At 39.8% G+C, this 21404-nt stretch overlaps 1 protein-coding gene and 1 non-coding gene across 2 annotated transcripts in view; both read right to left on the bottom strand.

The window, feature by feature from the left end:
* Positions 1 to 21404, bottom strand: part of HDAC8 (histone deacetylase 8) — a 230843-nt gene that overhangs the window by 156102 nt on the left and 53337 nt on the right. The gene's annotated exons all lie outside the window — the stretch shown is intronic.
* On the bottom strand, positions 7028 to 7099 carry TRNAS-GGA (transfer RNA serine (anticodon GGA)). Its single transcript has one exon. It is a non-coding gene; the product is annotated as a tRNA-Ser (tRNA).

Below are 21404 nucleotides of genomic sequence, written 5' to 3'. Positions count from 1 at the left end.
CAGCACTATTTGCAATAGCCAAGACATAGAAGCAACCTAAATGTCCACTGACAGATGAATGGATAAAGAAAATATGGTATATACTGTGTTTGTGTACACACACACACACACACACAGTGGAATATTACTTGCACATAAAAAGAATGAAATCATGACATTTGCAGCAACAGGGATGGACCTAGAGATTATCACACTAAGTGAAGTAAGTCAGACAAAGACAAATACCATATAATATCAGTTATATGTAGAATCTAAATATAACACAAATGAATTTAGTTACAAAATAGTCACAGACATAGAAAATAAACTTATGGTTACCAAAGAGGAAAATGGGTAAGGGAAGGATAAAGTAGGAGTTTGGGATTAGCAGACACACACAAACAAGTATATAACTGAATCACTTTGCTATATATCAGAAAGTAACACAACATTGTAAATCACTATACTTCAATAAAAAAAGAATTCATTAAAAGGTATGAAATGTCTCAAACATTGTGTGTGTGCATGCACACATGTGCCATATGCACAAGGCATGATTTAATTTACATTTTTAAAAGATCCTCTGATTACAGCGCAGGATAAAGTGAAGGTTATCAGGAGGTTTTTGCCACCATCCGAGTCAGTGGCAGGAAGGCTCAGAGGGAAGAGTTGGATTTGGGAGATACTCCTATGGTAGAATCAATTGGGCAATACACACTGTCACACAAGAAAAGCATATGAATGTTGGTATCAGTCCTGAGTGTTTGGTACTAGGGAAGAAGAAAGGATAAAGGAAGGCAGGTGTTACTGGGAGAGTTGTTTCAATAGCAGCCAGGAAGGGAAAATGAGAATTATTTTTTAAATGAGTCCTCAGGGCTTTAGATGGGTAGAGAAAAGGGTAATTAGAAGCTTTGAAAAAGGTGGGGTATTTTGTTCACAGTGTAAATGTCAAAGCAACTAGAAATGAGGACAGCTCACCTTATGTGAGAGGACTACATGGTGGACACTCAAACTGAAAATTGGAAGTTTTCCTTTGGTTTGATGCTCAAATGGGAAACACTGAAGTCTGAGACCAGTACTGATGCTATTCAAAACTAATGCTTATTAGGAACTTTGATTTTTGCTGTTGCATGCAAGGCCAAAGAGAGGAAGACTGGAGGTAAAGATGTTGGCAAAAAGGGTCTTAAAGCATTCTGTGCACAAGAGCAACCGGAAGCATAGTGAGGTAAATTTGGAAACAAAATTGAAAGGGTTAGGTGACAGATTGGTTGTGGTGGGGGTCAAAGAAGAAAACACATTGCCCATTCTTCCAGAATTCACAGGGAACACAAGGACAGAAATTGGTATATTCTTTATTTTTAACTTCCAAATTGCGTTTTCCTCCCTCTCATCAGTCTCTCCTCTTTTAAGGTCAATGTCATTTGCTTATACTAAGCAAATACTATCAAAGTTCTTATCTACAGACCTATAATGTATTCTTTTCAACTTCCTTGAGGACTTTGGTATCTGTTTCACAATTTTTCTGTCTTTTCATTTCCTTGCTATCATTCTCTGCAGTTCAATATTTATTCACTCACTCAAATCTTGATTCAAGTACCTACTCTTCCCTATTCTGGGCACTAGAGATATAGAAACAAGCAAGACTCTAAGAGTTCCTGGTCCAGTAAGGGAGGAAGACAGGAAAACAAATAACCATGATAAGTGCTACCTTAGTCATTCATTCAAGAAATGTTAATTCAATGCCTATTTGCCACATACTAGGTTGGGCAATGAGTTTACTACATTGAATAAGAGAGAGATGCTGCTTTCCACTGTGACCCTCCTAGTTCTCTGACATTATAGTTTCTTCATCTTTTGAGTAATAGTGATGTCCTCCTGCACTCTGCTTGACTTATCCCTGGGCATAGTCATGCTTTGGAGCCTGATAAGGAAGCACTTGGAATTGCTTCACATCTAAGACTCTGAACTACCTTTTCTGTGTACAATTTGCCATCCTTCCATGTTTCCTCCATTGGACTTACTCTTTATTCTCATTGTAACTCCTGTGTCCTAGTTTTTCCTATATTTTCAACATCCGTCAGCCCACCTTTTGTCCTCACGCATGCTTCACTACTTGTTTTGGAGAATATTATCTGTCATTTTAAACATACTTAATTCCCTAACATTTTTGTCATTTTAGCCTTATTAATCTTTAGCCTTTGGATAAATCACACTGTCAGAATCTTCAGCTCTGTTCTGCTGGAGAAAGCTGAGAAATCAAACCAATTTCATCTTCTACAGCTTATGTTACAACTCCAACTTAATAAATTCCATAAACATTTATTGAGTGATTAATATGTGCCACTCCCTCTGTGCAGCTTGGCAACTATTTGCTTTACCTCCAATTGGTAAACAACTACATTTCTTGCAGCATCTAGTCTAATTTTTTAAAATACAATTATCCTGAAAGTAAATTCTTCATGTTAAAAAAATCAAACATAAAAGTATCAAATAAAAGGGGAAAAAAAATCTCTTTTTCCCCATCTTTACTCCCTCTCCAAAGGTAATTCCTGATTGATTACACATAGTTTCAATCACCTAGGTCAAGGATCAGAAAAAGTGATATATATCTTTTCAGATCAAACTTTTTCTGCCTCATGCTTGAGTAAGCTAGTCAAAGCTATGTCTAATAAATGCCTTCTTCTACCTCTTTTCTTTACCTGAAAATGTCTTCCCTCATATTCCTTCTCTTTCTTGAGGCTAATTTCACCAGCTGGGCACTAGATCCTATTTCCAGTTGCTCTAAGAGCCACGTATCACCAATGAGATCTTTCATATCTTTAGTCTCTGCCTTCCTACTGATTCAGTTCCTTTAGGTTACAAGTTGTCCATCTCTTCATTCTGTTTTCTTCATCACCAAATTTGTCTACTTATTGGCTACCTAGATAGCATATTGAAAAGCAGAGACATTACTTTGCCAACAAAGGTCCGTCTAGTCAGGCTATGGTTTTTCCTGTGGTCATGTATGGATGTGAGTGTTGGACTGTGAAGAAGGCTGAGTGCCGAAGAATTGATGCTTTTGAACTGTGGTGTTGGAGAAGACTCTTGAGAGTCCCCTGGGCTGCAAGGAGATCCAACCAGTCCATTCTGAAGGAGATCAACCCTGATTGTTCTTTTGAAGGACTGATGCTAAAGCTGAAACTCCAGTACTTTGGCCACCTCATGCGAAGAGTTGACTCATTGGAAAAGACTCTGATGCTCGGAGGGACTGGGGGCAGGAGGAGAAGGGGACGACAGAGGATGAGATGGCTGGATGGCATCATGGACTCGATGGATGTGAGTCTGAGTGAACTCCGGGAGATGGTGATGGACAGGGAGGCCTGGCGTGCTGCGATTCATGGGGTCGCAGAGTCGGACACGACTGAGCGACTGAACTGAACTGAACACTTACCAAGTACTTTATTAAAAACTGAGCACTATTCTATGCATTTTATATGTATTAGCTCATTTGACTCTCAAAACAATTTATAAAAGCCATTATCATTAATCCTATTCTATAGATGGGGAAACAGCATCATAGAAAGTTTAAGTAATCTGTAGAAGATCCATAGCTATTAAATATCAGAGCTGGCTCTTGAACCCAGGCCTCCTGGCACAAGTCCATGTTCTAAATCTCTACCATACACTAACTTCCATATTTTACTGTGCTTCACGTGCTTGTGCCAGCCACTTCACATGCTATCGTGTATAATAGCAGTAGCAGGCATTGCATTATTATTTGTTTAGTGTTGGCCTTCCTGAGCAAGTTCTAATTATACTATACCCTCATTCTAAAACCTTTGGCAATTGCCCAAATGCTTACAGAACATGGTACAAATTTTCATTGCTAAGAATTCCAGCTCCTGCACAAAGTGGTTCTCACCCACTTTTCCAATCTTCTTTGCAAACTGTCCCTCTCATGCACTTCACAGCCCAGAAAACTAGACTACTGCTGTTCTGTGTAGAGCTCAGTCTTTTCTGAACTGACTTTGATCTCGTTGTACCCTCTGCATAGAGCTCTTCCCTGCAATCTTGTACATTTAAAGTTGACTCAGATTTCATAAACACACACACATTTACACACTTTGTAAAGGTACAGTAATTAGCTACCCTTTAGAAACTAGATCAAATGTTATCTCTTCAATTAAGGCCTTTTCTGAAGTATTTTCTCCCTTTGAGTACCCATCGCAGTTTATTTCTTATGGTTCTTATAACTTTTCACATTTCATTTTATTAGAATGTGTATGAATGTGAATACATATGTATATCTCTCTGTGTATCTATAATTTTCAAATTTCCACCAGCTTCCTTGAGCTTAGACTCAGTACTTTATATATATGGGAGGCATTCAATAAATATTAAATGAATAAATGAATGAAATATCATCCCAGATTGCTTTGGGGAAAGTTTACCTAACCACTGTAACAATACTATCTACTACACTGCAAATCATTAATTTTAGGTTTTGGGAAAGTATAAAATCATTACCCAGAAAGGAGGGAGAACACAGGCATCTCATTATACTACATTAGTTACTTCCCTATAAACACATAAGATATTCATTTAACATGCAATTTTCTTAATGAGAAACCTGATTCCTCAGTACTGAGCAGTCTGCTTTTCAGACAAAGCTATGCAAATGAGGAAGAGAGGCTGTGGCAGCTGTTTCTACATGCATCAGTCTGGGGAAGGTGGTTGGTGCTGGAGGTTGATAAAAGCCAGAGGTGATGGCATTAATGATGCTTTTAGATAAGAGGAAAAGCCCAAGAACCAAATTGTAGCATTATCCCCTTTTCTTTCATTCCATCAGGGTAGATCATAGCTTCTATGGAGTGCCTTTGGGATCATTCACTGGTGCCACTTTACCTCTAATACCAGGGGTGGAACCTGGTTTTGCTTTGTTTGTTTTAAAATACTTAAAGTTCTAAAACATTCCTCTCAGAACAATGGGATGCCAGAGAGATGGTGTGACAGCTACTCTTAATCAATGCTGGTGATAGATTTAGTAACCCAAACTTGGCCCTCTATAGCCAGACCTCTAATGGGTGCACCTTCCCAGTAGATTCATCTCCTGACTTTTTCGCTTGCAAACCAGCCTAGACCAGCCTTATCATCTTTATATATTCCAATAAGCATCTTAAGTACCCTCTAGAGACTTCCTAAACAGAAATTAAAGAAATGAGGAATTCAAAGTTGAAAAACCAAGGACAGGAAGTAGAGGGAAAGAAGAGAAAAATATTTGCTATTAACATGATGAGCTTCCAAAGTTCAAGAGACTCTTGAGAGTCCCTTGGACTGAAAGGAGATGAAACCAGTCAATCCTAAAGCAAATCAACCTTGAATATGAAGCAAATCGACCCTGAATATTCATTGGAAGGACTGATGCTGAAGATGAAGCTCCAATACTTTGGCTACCTGATACGAAGAGCTGACTCACTGGAGAAAACCCTGATGCTGGGAAAGACAGAAGGCATGAGGAGAAGGGGATCACAGAAGATAAGATGGTTGGATGGTATCACCGACAATGGACATGAGTTTGAGCAAGCTCTGGGAGACGGTGAAGGACAGGGAAGCCTGGCGTGCTGCAGTCCATGGGGTGGCAAAGAGTTGGACATGACTGAGTGACTGAACAACAACAACAGCAACACCCTTTCTATAATAAACATTTTAAACCTATTGGATTGGATGGGATTCAGAGGGGCGATTGCATTAAAGAATCACTAAGTGAAGTCGCTCAGTTGTGTCTGACTCTTTGCAATCCCATGGACTGTAGTCTACCAGGCTTCTCTGTCTGTGGGATTTTCCAGGCGAGAGTACTGGAGTGGGGTGCCATTTCCTTCTCCAGGGGAATCCTCCTGACCCAGGGATCGAACCCAGGTCTCCTGCATTGCAGGCAGACGCTTTACCCTCTGAGCCACCAGGGAAGAATCACTACTCAGTCCCAAAAGGAAGCTAGTCAACTTTTCACAGGTATTGTTTCCTCTAAATTCCCTCAATCCTCTCTCAACTCAGGCACTGCAGATATTCATTCTGCAAAAACTCAACCTGTGTGGGTTGGGGGTGGGGTGGGTAAAGCATCATATGGTAAATGCCTCGATGATTCCTGAATATCTTTTACAAATTGTTCAAGGATGCTGGGAACTGGGGTGGGGGGCTCCCTGTGGTGAGGATGATAAGTCACTTTGTTCGGGGACATAGGTGCCTCTTAGAAGACATTTAATTTCCTATAAGTCTCTCTGCTTTTAGCATCAGACAAACTGTACTGATTCTATTAACATCTTCAGCATATAACAAACGGAACACCCAAAGCTACAAAATAAAAACAAACAAGCCAACCTCAAACCTCTAAACCCTTGACCTTCCCAAACACACAACCTGCACATTGTTTTTGCTTTCTTAATTTTCAAGACGTAGTTTTAAAAAAATATTTTATGGGGGTATCTTTTCTCTCATTGCTGAGTCCATTATAGAGAAACACAGATTCTAACTGGCATCTCCTTCTAATATGCCTTGTTGTAAGTAATTCTGCTTATCAATTATATGTCACCTTGGAAACAAAAAGGGCTGTGCACTATTTTTAGTTTATTATTACTTATCTCTTTACCTCTTTGAAGTAAACCATCCTCATTCACATAGTGGGGTGGGGAATGAGTCATCCAGAATTAAAGAGCCTTACCAGCCTAGAGTGACTCCTCAGAGCTAGAATTAGAATACTAATTCTAATTCAAATCTAGTGCTCTTTTCGCTAAACCCCAGTGCTCTTTGGCTTTCCTCATTCTGAAAGGCCTGAGGCCCTAGGAAGCCAAGTATATATTATCTGTGCAGGGGGTGGGGTGGGTGGAGAGGCAGGCAGGTTTGGAGAGCTAAGACAAAACAAACAAACCAAAACCAAACCAAACCAAACCAAGTGAAGTCGCTCAGTCCTGACTCTTTGCAACCCCATGGACTGTAGCCTACCAGGCTCCTCCCTCCATGGGATTCTCCAGGCAAGGGTACTGGAGTGGGTTGCCATTTCCTTCTTTAGGGGATCTTCCCGACCCAGGGATCGAACCTGGGTCTCCTGCGTTCCAGGCAGATGCTTTAACCTCTGAGCCACCAGGGAAGCCCAAACCAAACCAAACCAAACCCCCAATCCCCAAATTGAAGAAGGCTTAAAAAATATGAATCCTAAGTCGCTGTACTAATGATTCTTGATTTGACCTGGGGCAGATCATTGTATTGCTCTGTAACCACCAGGACCACTCACACAGCACAGATTACATTCTGCTCTGCATCCCATTCTTTGGCCATATGTCTCGTCCATCTCATTTGCAGCCTCCCCAGCACGGAGGTCAGGGAGAACGCCGCACTTGGGGTCAGACAAAGTTGGAGCTAGTGCTTGCAGGAGCAACTTGGACAAATCATTCTCTGAACCATCTCTGTAAAGCAAGAATATTCTCTCCTCCACAGGGTTATTATGCAGATTAAATGATATCATATTTGCAAGTCTTCTCCTAGCACCAGGTACATGGTAAGCACTCCACAATGTTGAATGAATAAATGAATGGCCTTAAGTCAGGCCCTTCAAGTGCTTTGTTAATTCCTTCATCCCACTAGGATACTGTTGAGTTCAGCACAGCACACCATAGCAGTGACCTCCTGAATAGTACTCTAATGTTCCCCAAAGGCAGAGAGAAATTTCATAGTGTCACTGCCTGGTTATACCTGTTCTGGGAATACAGTAATTCCTTTTCCAGTGCTGCCAATCTATTACCTTTCACCAAACACAAAATTCACTTTAAGAAGGGGCAGAAACACAAGTGCCTTTCTGTTAGATAGAGGTTGGGAGAATATATTATTAAAATTGAAACCGACTTCTCTGATTTCTTAGCAAAAAAATCAGATTGGAAGCCAAACAGCTATTTGGCCTTTGCAGACCCTGGATAGTGATGCCCTTGGGGGAAAGGGGAGAGTTGGAGTTATTCCAAACTGTAGTTATGACATTTGTGTGTATATTTACTGCCTGTGCTTATGCTCTCTGCATTTAGTTTTTACTCTCTAAGCCTCGAAGAAGTCACAATTTACCAAGAGCACAATTTAATACATATGGGTAGAAATATAGGCACGTATCTCTGTTTCTCATTTCCTAATCATATTTTCTACACTCCCTATATACCTGATACTTCTTCTTTTTCAATCTACTTGCTCTGATTCTTGAACTTAGGTAGACAATAATGATTTGTTAACAATAAACATGCCCCTAGCCCTTCCCTCACCCTTCTTTACCCAGGAGGGCCTCCCTAAGATTCAAAGACAAAATCCTGCCATATAGTTAGCACCTGGTGCAGCTCATCAAAATATAATATCCTTTCCCAGATGATTGGAAATCTCAGCAATGCCGTCACACAATGAGGTGTGCAAGAAAAGAGTTTGTGGATTGATTTTCATCATTAATTTGACATTGCACAGTTTTTGTGGGACTTTAAAAGAAATGCATTTTTATTACTTTTAAGTACTGCACATAGAGTAACTCCAACTCATCATATTTTAGCAGTTATTTTTCGGGGGAAGGATGTATTTTAAACATGCCTATGTTAGAGTGTCTGGTGGATCATTTAGGATCAGTGTCCTGTTGCTTGATGAAATCCAGATCACTCCAATGAAATCCAGATGGGGAAACTGGGTCTCTGGCAATGGCTGCCAGATCTTCTCCATATGAAATCTCTCTAGCCTGTATGCAAATTCAAAACTCCATATCCTGGAAATCCCAAACCAATTAAGTGGCGCTCCGCTTCTTAGTTACTGGACTAAACACAGGGAAGCGATTCTTTCTTCCCTGAGGAAATAAGTATGTCTTACATACATCTATCTTGGCACAAAAAGGGCTGGCTAAGCAAATTAATAGTGTAAACAGGACCGCGCTGGGGAATGTTTGTCCTACTTAAGAGAATAAACTTTTTACGCACTTTGTGCACATCCACTTACATACAAATAATTGATATGCTAATTACAAATGATTCTTAAAGCTCTTTCCCTGAGGTACTGTATGATGTTGTTAGTGTAGTTTGAATTACTAGCATGTCCAGTGCTTGAAAGTAATAAAAATGTATTTTAAAATATTCCATTATTCAGACTGGCTTTCCTCTAATTAGGCTGAGTTAGTGAGGCTTGCCTATAATTAAGTAGGATAGATATTTTTCTATTTTCATTTCTAATATATTTAAGGTGGCTCTCCCCAATTCCCCATCCCGCCCCAACCCTGGCATCCATCACCTTGTTCTACAGGATTCTCCTGCCCAGAGCAGGCATACACAAACCTCTTAGCATCCAGCTCACTCTTCAGCAGCACTTGCATGGTCTCTAGGCAAGCACACTGCCTTTAGTGCCTGGCACACATCCATACCCTTTCACTTGTTAACTTAGCTGGATATTTGATATGGCTCTTTTGAGGTGCCTTTTCTTTGGTCTTGCTTTAAGTACCAGTGGGTATGGCTCTTTCCCGATAGTGCAGTGGGTAACAGCACACAGAGAGCAAGGCCCAGACAAACTGTGCATCAGGCTTTTTTGTCAGGTAGAGGACACCAGATTTAACTAAATCTCTGTACAGACCACGTCAACAGGATTCAACAAGGCAGCTCATCAGTGCCTGCAGCTGCCGGGTGAATGACTGTCAGGCGCAGTCATTCAGAGCAGAGCCTAAAGGGTAGCTTTTTTAGGCTAGAGGGAGGGGACAGAGCAGTGATGAAAGAACACAGGAGGTGGGAGAATTAGGGTGGGCGAGGGGGTACATGGTAGTGAGCAGCTGAGAGGAATAACATGAATTTTGAAGTTAGAATGTTCCATCAAGCACAGACACAGTCAAATTTAGGATTCTTTTCAGAGCAGCCCTGCATTAGAAGGTGTAATTCTCAAGTTTTCCATTTATGAGCTGGGTCTTCCTGTCTCTGGATAGTTTCAGAGCATGTTCTAGCATCAAAAGCTATTAAACTGCTGTGGAAGAATCAGGTCACTTTTTCCAGGGGGCTGGGATCATTCAGCACTAAAAACAGTGCAGAGAAGGTACACATCATAGTGACAGAACAAACTCACTGAGTCCTAGGAGATAGTCCTCCTGAACTTACATGAAAAAATAAAAACAAATCACCTAGGAAGACTGCTGGGCGAAGGGACTGTCACGGTGTCAGGGCTACTTGATACAGGAGTTTAGAAACTGGTCATGAAAGCCACTGGTCTAGAGGGGAAGAAGGATATAAGAACTGTCCCTTTAACCACAGGATTTAAAGCTCAAAGGATCCATCAGGTTAGGGAAAAAACCAGTTCTCCACTAATCCAAGTACTGGTGACAGGCAGGGCAACACAGATAATTAAGCACAGTAGCCCCTCCTCCAAATTATCCTATATTCTTAGGCACTTAATGTCTTTTGAATTTAATATTTTAAAAGACACATGAAACTAGGAACATTAAATGAATGGCCCACTCTGGCCTCATTTCCACCTGTGCTTAATGTTAACCGTGAATTTAATTAGTATCTGAGTCATCTATTTTCCAGAAACAACAGGCAATTTGCATCTGCCATACCACAAAGAGGCAGAATAGAAGTTTATAAAACAGAATGAAAACATTGACTACAAATATCTTACTTATGGAGAGCTGAGTTCAAAGTGCAACACATATACAAAGAAGTAGCAGCTTTCATGACCTTTATCACTGGGCCAAAGTGATCTAGTGATGATCAAGGGGGTATAGCTGTGACCCAACTGAAGAGAGAGAGTAATTTTGTAAAGATTTTTTACTAGCTCTCAGATTGTGATGAAAATGGGATGAAGATGGAAGTAAGGCTATATAAATTATTTGTTCTCAAATGCTAATTTCTGGAGAATTCTTCCCTTCTCATCAGATGAAAGAGAATTTTGAAAAAAAAAATGTATTGCTTAAAACATTTATGTATGAATATGTATTCACATTGCTTTTGCCACATCACCAAGCTCAAAGGAGTAGGCTATAATTGTTGCGTTCTCTTTCACTGAGGATCTGTCTATCTGCTTTGGAAATTGAATGATAAGGAATCTGGAGTCTCAGATAGAAGATAAATTCAAGATGACTTATCATTATAATGAAAGAAGAACCTATCATCATGAAAACATCTCTTCTTTAAATATTAACATTAAAAGTCAATAGGGAAAGGAAACATTTCATTTAAATATCCTTTAGTGATGTCCCTTGGCTCTCATTTTACTTTACGGGGACTGGATGAACAGATTATAGCATGGATGGAGAATCTCTACCCTATATGTTGATATGCCTTCTGCCAGGATCAAGAGATGGTATAAATTATGCCTGTTGTTGCCTAGTTGCTAAGTCATATCCAACTCTTTCCAACCCATGGACTGTAGCCCACCAGACTCCTTTGTCCATGGGATTTCCCAGGCATGAATTTCCCAGGAGTGGGTTGCCATTTCCTTCTCCAGGGGATCTTCCTGACTCATGGATCGAACCCACATCTCCTGCATTGACAGGTGGATTCTTTACCACTGAGCCATGAAGGAAGCTCAGTTGCAAAAAAGGATAATGTTAAAAGCCTCTGGCAATAGTAGTTCCCTAAAAACCACATGAAAAGAAACTAATTATATGAGGAGACCTCTATATAATGACATGTGACATTATTCACTTTCTAACATAGGAAGTCAGATTTTCTCCATTGAAAATAAAGGAAACAGCAGATTTACAGAATCTCCATGTTTCCAAACTTTAATTAGAAATTAAAAACCTAAGAAGTGGGACTTTCCTTGTGCTCCAGTAGTTAGGACTTTGCCTTCCAATGCAAGGACTTCTGATTTAAGCCCTGGTTGGGGAGCTAAAATCCCACATGCCTCATGGCTAAAAATCCACAAACATAAGAGAGAAGCAATATGGTAACAAATTCATAAAGACTTTTAAAAATGGTCCACATCAAAAAAATTAAAATTAACAAAAAACAAAGAAGCAAAATCTCTCAATATTTATTCTTATTTTTGATGCATAAAATTACAAATTAAATCCTTAGGATTAAGAGGGTGATTTTTTTGCAAAAATCTAAGTAGTACTTTCACAAACATAAACAAATGGACTGTGTACACTACAGATCATGTGGTTCATTTGCATAATCTTAAATGGTTTCTTTTTTTAAGGACTTTCCTACAATTCCTGGAGATAAAAATCTGTAAGAATTCTTGGGGACGGTATTTCCTCCTTGTGATACATTTCATACTTTTAGAATCAATACAGTGAAAGTGACTATACTACCCAAAGCAATTACAAGATTCAATGCAATCCCTATCAAGTTACCAATGGTATTTTTCACAGAACTAGAAAAAATAATTTCATAATTTGTATGGAAACATAAAAGACCCCAATTAGCCAAAGCAATCTTAAGAAGAATGGAACTGAAGGAATCAGCCTTCCTGACTTCAGGCTATACTACAAAGCTACAGCCATATAGTGGTATGCAGATAATACCACTTTAATGGCAGAAAGTACAGAGGAACTAAAGAGACTTTTGATGAAGGAGAAAGAGGAGAGTGGAAAACCTGGCTTAAAATTCAACATTCAAAACGAAGATCATGGCATCCGGTCCCATCATTTCATGACAAATAGGTGGGGAAACAATGGAAACAGTATCAGATTTCCTTTTTTTTGGGCTCCAAAACCACTGCAGATGGTGTCTGCAGCCATGAAATTAAAAGATGCTTGCTCCTTGGAAGAAAAACTATGATAAATCTAGACAGCATATTAAAAAGTAGAGCTATTGCTTTGCTGACAAAAGTCCCTATAGTCAAAGCAATAGTTTTTCTAGTAGTCTTGTATGGATGTGAGAGTTGGACCATAAAGGAGGTTGAGCACTGAAGAATTGATGCTTTCAAATTGTGATACTGGAAAACACTCTTGAGAGTCCCTTGGACAGCAAGGACATCAAACCAGTCCATCCTAAAGGAAATCAATCCTGAATATTCACTGGAAGGATTGAAACTGAAGCTGCAATACTTTGGCCACCTGATGTGAAGAACCGACTCAATGGAAAAGACCCTGATGCTGGGAAAGATTGAGGACAAGAGGATAAGGGGGTGACAGAGGATGAGACGGTTGGATGGCATCACTGACTCAGTAGAAATGAGTTTGAGCAAGCTCAGGGAGATACTGAAGGACAGGGAAGCCTAAAGTGCTGCAGTTCATGGGGTCACAAGGAGTCAGACATGACTTAGTAATGGAAAAACACAGTCATCAAGATCGTATGGTACTTGAACCAAAACATAAATATAGATCAATGGAAAAAAATTGAAAGCCCAGAGATAAATCCATGCATCTATGGACACCTTATCCTTGACAAAGAGGGCAAAAATATGCAATGGAGAAAAGACAGTCTCTTCAACAAGAGAATGTGCTGGGAAAACTAGTCAACTATGTGTAAAAGAATAAAAGAACACTTTCTAACATCATACACAAAAATAAACTCAAAATGGATTAAAGACCTAAGTGTAAGACTGCTGCTGCTGCTGCTGCTAAGTTGCTTCAGTCGTGTCCGACTCTGTGCGACCCCATAGACGGCAGCCTACCAGGCTCCCCATCTCTGGGATTCTCCAGGCAAGAACACTGGAGTGGGTTGCCATTTCCTTTACCAATGCATGAAAGTGAAAGGTGAAAGTGAAGTCTCTCAGTCGTGTCCAACTCTTCACGACCCCATGGACTGCAGCCCACCAGGCTCCTCCGCCCATGGAATTTTCCAGGCAAGAGTACTGGAGTGGGGTGCCATTGCCTTTTCCAAAATGTAAGACTAGAAACTATAAAACTCTTAGAGGAAAACATAGGCAGAACACTCTCTGACATAAATCATAGCAAGATCCTCTATGATCCACCTCCCAGAGTAATAGAAATAAAAACAAAAATAAACAAATGGGACCTAATTAAACTTAAAAACTTTTGCACACTGAAGGAAACTGTAAGCAAGGTAAAAAGACAGCCTTCAGAATGGGAGAAAATAATAGCAAATGAAACAACTGACCAAGAACTAACCTCTGAAATATACAAGCAGCTCATGCAGCTCAATACCAGAAAAATGAACAACCCAATCAAGAAGTGGGCCAAAGAACTAAATAGACATTTCTTCAAAGAAGACACACAGATGGCTAATAAACACATGAAAAGATGCTCAACATCACTCATTATTAGAGAAATGCAAATCAAAACCACAATGAGGTATCATCTCAGGCTGGTCAGAATGGCCACCATCAAAAAGTCTACAAATAATAAATGCTGGAGAGGGTGTGGAGAAAAGAGAATCCTCTTACAGTGTTGTGGGAATACAAACTGGTACAGCCACTGCGGAGAACAGTATGGAGATTCCTTAAAACACTGGAAATAGAACTGCCTTATGATCCAGCAATCCCACTGCTGGGCTTACACACTGAGGAAACCAGAACTGAAACACACATGTACCCTAATGTTCACTGCAGTACTGTTACAATAACTAGGATGTGAAAGCAACTTAGATGCCATTGGCAGATGAATGGATAAAGAAGTTGTGGTACATATAAACAATGGAATATTACTCAGCTATAAAAAGGACTACATTTGAGTCAGTTCTAATGAGGTGGATGAAACTGGAGCCTATTATACAGAGTGAATTAAGTCAGATAGAGAAACACCAATACAGCATATTAACGTATATATGATCCTATATGCAAGGCAGCTAAAGAGTCACAGATATAAAGAATAAGCTTTTGGACTATGTGGGAGAAGTATGTATAAATCTACCTCATTCTTTTACATACTGCACTGCTGCTGCTGCTGCTAAGTTGCTTCAGTCATGTCCGACTCTGTGTGATCCCATAGACGGCAGCCCACCAGGCTCTGTCACCCCTGGGATTCTCCAGGCAAGAACACTGGAGTGGGTTGCCATTTCCTTCTCCAGTGCATGAAAGTGAAAAGTGAAAGTGAAGTTGCTCAGTCGTGTCCTACTCCTCGCGACCCCATGGACTGCAGCCTACTAGGCTCCTCCGTCCATGGGGTTTTCCAGGCAAGAGTACTGGAGTGGGGTGCCATCGCCTTCTAGCAGCAGCAGCAGGGAGAAGTCAAGGGTGGGATGATTTGAGAGAATAGTATTGAAACATGTATATTACCATATGTAAAACAGATGGCCAGTGCAAGATCCATGCATGAAGCAGGGCACTCAAAGCTGGTGTCTGGGACAACCCAGAGGGATGGGGTAGGGAGGGAGATGGGAGGGGGTTTCAGGATGGGGGGACACATGTGCACCTGTGGCTGACTGATGTAGGTGTATGGCAAAAACCGCCACAATATTGTGAAGAAATTATCCTCCAATTAAAATAAATAAATTATTTTTTGAAATTATTCAGCCTTTATTTTTTATTTTTTAAATATAAATTTATTTATTTTAATTGGAGGTTAATTACTTTACAATATTGTATTGGTTTTGCCATACATCAACATGAACCTGCCACAAGTATACACGCAGAACACTTAGACATTTTTCCAAAGAAGACATATAGATGGCTAAGAAAAACATGAAAATATGCTCAAATCACTCATTATTAGAGGAATGCAAATCAAAACCACAATGAGGTGTCATCTCATGGCGGCAGAACGGCCATCATCAAAAAGTCTACAAAAAATAAATGCTGGAGAGGGTGTGGAGAAAAGGGAATCCTCTTACACTGTTGGTGGGAATGCAAACTGATACAAGAGCTATGGAGAACAGCATGGAGATTCCTTAAGAAACTAGGAATAAAACTAACACACAACCCAGCAATCCCACTACTGGGCATATACCCTGAGGAAACCAGGACTGAAAAAGACACATGTACTCCAATGTTCCCTGCAGCACTATTTACAATAACTAGGACATGGAAGCAACCCAGATGTGCATTGGTACATGAATGGATAAGGAAGTTGTGGTACATATACACAATGGAATATTACTCAGCTAAAAAAGGAATGCATTTGAGTCAATTCTAATGAGGTGGATGAACCTAGAGCCTATTATACAGAGTGAAGTAAGTTAGAAAGAGAAAAACAAAAACCATATATTAATGTATATATATGGAGTCTAAAAAGATGGTACCTATGATCCTACATTCAGGGCAGCAAAGTAGATACAGATGTAAAGAACAGATTTTTGGACTCAGTGGGAGGAGAGGGTGGGATGATTTGAGAGACTAGCATTGAAACTCATCTATTACCATATGTAAAACAGATAACCAGTGCGAGTTTGATGTATGACGCAGAGCACCCAAAGCTAGTGCTCTGTGACACCCTATTCCTCTGGGAATGCTCAGGATGCAGGGGACACATGTATAACTGTGGCTGATTCATATTAATGTATGGCAAAACCATCACAATATTATCCTCCTATTAAAATAAATTTTAAAAGTCCCTAAACTTGTTAAACTCATTAAAAAAAATTTCATACTCCCATGTGACAATTTGGGGACAGTGTAACTGATGGTTAATACTCCCTGTGTGACCTTAAGTAAACCAACCTTTTTAAGTTCCAGTTCTCTTATTTGGAGAAAGGAATGGCAACCCACTCCAGTATTCTTGCCTGGAGAATTTCATGGACAGTCCATGAGGTTGCAAAGAGTCAGATATGACTGAGTGACTAATGCTTTCACACTTTCTTATTAGTAAGACTGGAATAAGAATAATCCACCTTTGCAGGTATTGTATACTGTTAGAAGTATCAAGTGGAAAAAATCAAATAAATGATCAGTGTAATTCCTGGCACAGGCAAGTCCTCCCTAGGAACTAAGCTCCAGGATGTGGGAGCTCCAGGATGTTTACCACCACTAGTACCTATGTACAGGGTGGGCATGAAGCAGAGACAATAAATATTTGTCGAGTGAATGAATAAAATAGTGTCATTATACTATGTGAAATTGCTCAGTCGTGTCTGACTCTTTGCGACCCGATGGACTGTAGCCCGCCAGGCTCCTCTGTCCATGGGATTTTCCAGTCAAGAGTATTGGAGTGGGTTGACATTTCCTTCTCCAGGGGATCTTCCCAACCCAGAGATAGAACCTGGGTCTCCTGCATTACAGTCAGACTCTTTACTGTCTGAGCCACAATGAAAGCTCATCATTATAATAAAATATAAGCAAATCCCTTAAGCTATTGCATTGGTAGTTCCCTTTTCATTCTTGTTAATTAACATCTTTAAAATTCTATAAGGTGACTTAAGGCAGTCAGTTCTTTTGTAGGAAGGTCAGAGTGGCTTCAGAGAGGTGAATTTTGACTCAAGACCTATAGGAATGAATTCTTGTGCTTCAAACAGTCTTGACTTATATTTCAGAGGCCATGTCAGGATCTAAGGAAAATTCTCATACAATAAATATAAACTGCAGAGTCACTATATGATTTCTTTCCCTTCCTCATTGAATAGCAGTGGAGCTCAGTATAGACGGATGAAGGAATTCCCCACAGAAATAAAAGCTTGAGTTTAAATGAGCTATTCCTTCAATGAGGTTGCTGTGGTCCTAGAGAGCAAGTTCTTTCCAGGTAGGATATCCTGGTTACCCCAAGCATAGTAGAATTAATGTTTGTAAAAACCAGTTTGAAGAGCAATAAAAAATTTACTTAAAATAAAAATGTATAATATTTTTCTCAAAAAAGAAGGGACAAAAATTTTTTTCATTGTTGCTGCTGCTGCTTTTTTAAACTTCTGGAATCTCTGAATTTTTCTTTAGGTCAGTGGTCTTTGATGGGGAAAAAAAAGGTTTCTTTTAATTTTGGGTTACAGCATATAAGCCATAGGATTCAAGGTAAACAGGCCAAATACAGGTAGATTTTTATTTTAATAATTACTACTGTGAACCCTAGTTCACTAGAATAAGACTATTTCTTTGATCAGGTTGATTGCTCTTACTAGCAAAGTATTGTACATGTGGATATAAAGACTGCTATTGACTGAAAAGCCCTGCTTAATAGGGCCTTTCATTAAGTCCTATTCATTGAGAAGTCTGTTTAACAATGTGTTTTCCTTTTGGCAAAATATTTATGTAGTGTCTCTAATTAATTATTTTACAAAGTTGAATAGTCAAATATTCTTAATAAAATGTAATTTTTTCCCGAAGTGTGTCAATTTCAGTATGCTTTGTATCATACACATTATGTATATATATAGGAAGGCACCATATATTTAACCTTTCTGTGAGATATATCCTAGTAACTAGATGTTTAGTAAAGAATGTTTTCTGGATGTTAGGGCTGTAAAATGATAGGTAGGGTAAAAACTAAGAAGTTTGAACACAACTCTAAAATTCTTCTTCAAACTATGCATATGTCATGACAGTTCACAGTGGGCAAACAGTTTGGTCATCCTGCAAGATTTAAGGTTTCAGAGCAGTACGTCTCTTGAATCAACTGCAAGGAAGTACTTGGTTATTTGTCCTTTTCTTAGATTCCTTAACTATGCTAAGTGTAGCCAGTCAGTCGTGTCCGACTCTTTGCGACCTCACGGACTGTAGTCCACCAGGCTCCTCTGTCCATGGGATTCTCCGGGCAAGAATACTGGAGTGGGTTGCCATTTCCTTCTCCAGGGGATCTTCCCTTCCCAGGGATCGAATCTGGGTCTTCCGCATCACAGGCAGATGCTTAACCCTCTGAACCACCAGGGAAGCCCCAAAGTCACCAACACAGCCTCTTGGGTAATAGTTTAAACATTATTAAGACTATCTCACATTGCATTTAAATACAATTAGAGAGCAAACGTTAAATAAAGGCAGAACAGTATTTTTCAGATGACAGAGATTGGTAATTAGGAAATGGTCTCTTTGGCAAAACAGCTTTCCTCTCCCATCAAACTTTGCCTATATATAAATTACGGGAGGCTTTGGGGAATGGTGACCCTTGCCCTTCTAAATTAGCATTGAATGACCTAGGGAGCTCTCACTGTGAAATTGTCTTTTTCATAAAATGGAACTTCTGGTGTTGAAAATCTTCATGTAAAGATTCCATATCTGGTCTATTAAGAAAGAAACCCTAAGACAATTTTTTTTTTTTAAATAAAGAGGGTATGTTTAACCTTAAGATGAAACCATTAAGTTCCTGCCTAGCTGTTAAAGTCAAAAAAAGGCTACAGCAGGGGAAAAAGCCATAAAGAAAAGAAGGAAAAAGCCATAAAGAAAAGAAGGAAGAAAAGGAAAGGAAGAAAGGGAAGGAAAAAGAGCTCCTAAATTCAATATGGAAAGATAGTTCAGAAGCAAACCAGTGGCAAACTAAAATTAGAGCATCTTATAAGTGAACCAGCAATAAGAGGTCCTTTATTTCTTACAGGTAAGGAGTCAGAAAACCAGTACGCTCATGGAAAAAAAAGGAAGAAAAGACTGAAGATGAACTGAATGACTTTTTTACATGGGTAAGCTATTCCTGTCTACTCTGTCTTTTGAGGTACGCAGATGAACCAGATGTCATAGTGGTAAATGAACAAGATACTCTGATTCTAGGCAACAAACTAGAAGTAATCAAAAGCATAATGACTAAGTGATACAGTTACTAGAGCTGACCCTCTGCAAAACTAGTTGGCAAAGATTGTTTGTGCCCCTTTTGCACTACTGCTCCTCTGAATGCTCAGGGTGCTTATGCTCTAACCCTTTCAAAATCTGCTATTATGAAATGGCAGAGTGTGGATGAGGAGGAGAGGTTGAGCCAGAATTCCATTTAAGGCCTATTTCTCATTGTAGAACAAAAGTATGTTTCCTTTTAAAGGAATTTCATCAGCTATTAGTCCAACAGTTGGGACAGATGTTTGGGTCAGGAAGCGTTCTTGGCACCCTTGGGATCAGAGGTGCCTTCACATAATGCCCCGACCACACTTGACTTCTGAAAGAAATCAAAGGGAAAAATGACTGTCTCTCTAATCAAAACCCGGAGCCTGGGTTTTGATTCTGGGTGATCTCTGTACAGTTTGCTGGTGGAGCTGCAACGGCAAAAGGGGCCCTGGTAACTATAAACTAATGAGTGTCTTGTACTCTGGTACACAAGCTAGAAGAATCTTTAATAAATGCTGGCTTCCTATATACACTGGGGTAGAGGTGGCAATATGGTAATCATGTGTGATCCTCCATGGATCTTTTCCTCCAGGCTAAATTCACTTTTAAAATGTTTAATTAAGTTTGATACCAAGGCTATTTTTAAACATGAATTACTATGGGATAACAATTTTTAAAAATCATGTAGGAAGAACTGGTTTAGAGAGAAATAGGGGAGAAACAGACATTTTTCTGACTGAAGAAAGGTAAGTAGTAGACTTGTTTGGGGGTGGGCGCTGGGAAACCCTCAAGTCTGCAGATGATGCTCAGCTTTTCCAGGCAGTGAAATGCCAAGCTGATGGGGAAGAAAGAAAGACTTCAGGAGGTTTCATGACTGACAGATGAGCTTCAGTAGGGGCACATGTAAGGCAATCCATTTAGGGAGGGCCAGAGATTACAAGCTACACTTGCAGGATGATGGGTGCTGACCTTTCAATTAAGGCCCAGGAAAAAGCTCTAGGAAACCCTGTGGACAGAGTACTGAAGAGAACAATCTAGTTTCCTGCTATGGCAAAAGAGGGGCAACAAAATGTTGGATACTGTCAATAAGAGAATTAAAAGAAAAACAAAATAATTCTCCTTTTACACAGAACCACAGGACATCATTGGTAAAGTTACATCAGCAACTCTGATCTGCACACCTCAAGGACAGAACAGAGCCTAAGGGGAACAAAGAAGGGCAATTAAAACCATCAATGGCAGAATGAAAAAAAAAAAAAGAGCCTTTTCAGTTTGACAATACAGAGGTAGTAGCCAGGGGACATGATCAAAATATGAAGAGGCTACTGCTACAGCTGATGACCTGACATGCCACATCTCTTGAGCTAAGAAGCACCTTTGGACCATGAAGTTTTTATTTTGTAATACTTGTACTTTGTTTATACAACTGCCAGTTGTGACAGCCAGTGCAGGCTCCTTTGGGAAGCCCTTCTTTCCACCAGAATGTTGGGAGAAATCTGAGCCAAGTGGGAGAGGGATCAAAAACACCTCAATCCCCATTACTTACCTTAAGTTGACTCGCTGACTTCTAGTCAGACTCACTTTCTCTACTGCCATGTCAGCAATGAATTTGTACCTGAGCGATCCCAGTTTTTAATGAATGTGAGTTTAGCCACCCTTTTCCTCATTCTGTAGGGCTTTTTAGCCCCAATGGTCTGGTCTACACACTGGCACTAAACTGTCTGCCTACAAGTGGCTGTAATTTAATCTCTAACCATACTGCAAAAAAACCAGAATTTCTGACTCCAATTTTAACACAACCGATAGAACTCAAGAACTCTCTAATCTTCACACCACTGGATGGAAGCAGATCTCCATAATGGAAAACCAAAACTGACCCTCCCAGACTA

Source organism: Capricornis sumatraensis, chromosome X (genome assembly GCF_032405125.1).
Source record: "Capricornis sumatraensis isolate serow.1 chromosome X, serow.2, whole genome shotgun sequence".
In the NCBI taxonomy this organism is placed as follows: domain Eukaryota; kingdom Metazoa; phylum Chordata; class Mammalia; order Artiodactyla; family Bovidae; genus Capricornis; species Capricornis sumatraensis.
Note: the sequence above shows the minus strand (reverse complement) of the source record. Positions and strands in the feature narration are given on the sequence as shown.